A 2500-nucleotide genomic window follows, 5' to 3' on the forward strand; every position below is an offset into this window, starting at 1 on the left:
AACACCTCCACAGCAGATCCACACAGCATTGCAACATTTTTCGAATGAAAGTAACAGCGCCCTTGGGCACCCCTGTAGTTTATTTTTAGTCATTTAGCGACCCCACTGGTCATTTAAAGACGTGTTTGACTACGGGCACGTGGTAAGTTATGCGTTCACCTGGTAGTCGTCTTTTTTTTCATTTTCATATTTATGAAAAAATATATATATATTTTTTTTTGTAGTCATTTAGCAGACACTCTTATCCAGAGCGACTTACAGTTAGTGATGCATATTTTCTTAATATATATATATTTTTTATATATATTTTTTTCTAGCTTTATAAAAAAACAAACGGATAAAAACCTGGTTTTCTAATATGTACGGGTTCATGAGGGTTGCCTAATCACACATGTGACATTTTGGAAGGATGTGACCTTTTTAACCCTTCGAAACAGCACCTATGACCACAATGTAAGGCACTTCCGGTTGTCACAGGAAGCTGTAATTAAACACAAATCCTCATTGGGACAAGCTCTTACAGAATCCTGAGTTTCAGGTCAATCCGTGAAAAACTAAACTTTTTACAGAGGGTTGAATGTAGCGTTTTCACTATCTGCTGGTGGATACATCTAAACCATGTTTAGGGTCAATCTTCCCACTTCCGGTTGCTCCAGGAAGCTTAAACTCAACACAGGTAATCCTTATAGTGGCCTGATGGGTTGACAAAGAAGACAGTTTGATATGGCAATATAAACCCACATAGGCATCAAGTTGAAGTTAGGGCAGCAGGCAATGTATTTCTATATCCCCTGTGGAGGCTGGCCACTCTCTCCCCCCTTTCTCCTAGCCTGCTGCACCTCATATGACATTTTGGAAGGATTTAACCTATTTGAAAAAAGTTGAAAGGCAACGTGGATCTACTGTGGTGTAGTTCTTCCCAGCATTGCAACCAAATCAGATTTGTATTACATATTGCCTGGAGTGATTTAAAAAGGAAAGAAAGCTCTAATCTTTACCCAAATGGTCTCAAATTATAGGCCTGATCACCCTGGACCAATGCCTGTTGGTATTTTCAGTAGAACCAAGCAACTCAAGTAGCTATTCAACCTCAAAACTACCTGGTTTTGCTATACATTCAAAACAGCAGTATAATGTGACATTTTTTCATGGGCATTTAAAAATGACAGAAAATCTTTTCCAAAATGGTCTCAAATAGCTGTACTCTCAGGCCCATGGGAGAAAGGGTTTTACTAGGCAGGGAGTGTAGAACAAGATGCATGGAGCTCCAGAGGTCACAAGGTCAATGTGGGCCTGCATGGATGTCAGCAGGGCATGAGGGAGAAGGCCCAAGTGAATAGGTGTGTCTGTGTGAGTGTGTGTGTGAGTGAACCTGTCCTACATCACCTGGTATACTTGGCAGCTGGGTAAACACCTCCCGAGTATCATTTCTTACTCGGCAGGATCCGTCCACGTTTTCGGAGGGCTCCTGGCAAGCGGGGAGTCGCCGACCCGCGTTCAATGTGCCGGTCCGCTTAGCGAAGTGCGTCCCGCACGCCCCCAATGTCTTCTTTTTTTTCATTTTCATATTTATGAAAATATATATATATATATTTTTTTGGTAGTCATTTAGCAGACACTCTTATCCAGAGCGACTTACAGTTAGTGATGCATATTTTCTTCATATTTTTTTATTTTTTTAATATATTTTTTTCTAGCTTTATAAAAAAACAAACGGATAAAAACCTGGTTTTCTAATATGTACGGGTTCATGAGGGTTGCCTAATCACACATGTGACATTTTGGAAGGATGTGACCTTTTTAACCCTTCGAAACAGCACCTATGACCACAATGTAAGGCACTTCCGGTTGTCACAGGAAGCTGTAATTAAACACATATCCTCATTGGGACAAGAATCCAAGAATCCTGAGTTTCAGGTCAATCCGTGAAAAACTAAACTTTTTACAGAGGGTTGAATGTAGCGTTTTCACTATCTGCTGGTGGATACATCTAAACCATGTTTAGGGTCAATCTTCCCACTTCCGGTTGCTCCAGGAAGCTTAAACTCAACACAGGTAATCCTTATAGTGGCCTGATGGATGACAAAGAAGACAGTTTGATATGGCAATATAAAACCCACATAGGCACCAAGTTGAAGTTAGGGCAGCAGGCAATGTATTTCTATATCCCCTGTGGAGGCTGGCCAGGCTGGCCACTCTCTCCCCCCCTTTCTCCTAGCCTGCTGCACCTCATATGACATTTTGGAAGGATTTAACCTATTTGAAAAAAGTTGAAAGGCAACGTGGATCTACTGTGCTGTAGTTCTTCCCAGCATTGCAACCAAATCAGATTTGTATTACATATTGCCTGGAGTGATTTAAAAAGGAAAGAAAGCTCTAATCTTTACCCAGCTGGACATTGTAAAGTCTGCTTCCTATAAAGCTATGTGGAGTATAATGTAGCTGGACATTGTAAAGTCTGCTTCCTATAAAGCTATGTGGAGTATAATGTAGCTGGACA

This window comes from Coregonus lavaretus (assembly GCF_964263955.1).
Source record: "Coregonus lavaretus genome assembly, contig: HAP1_SCAFFOLD_2701, whole genome shotgun sequence".
Lineage (NCBI taxonomy): Eukaryota > Metazoa > Chordata > Actinopteri > Salmoniformes > Salmonidae > Coregonus > Coregonus lavaretus.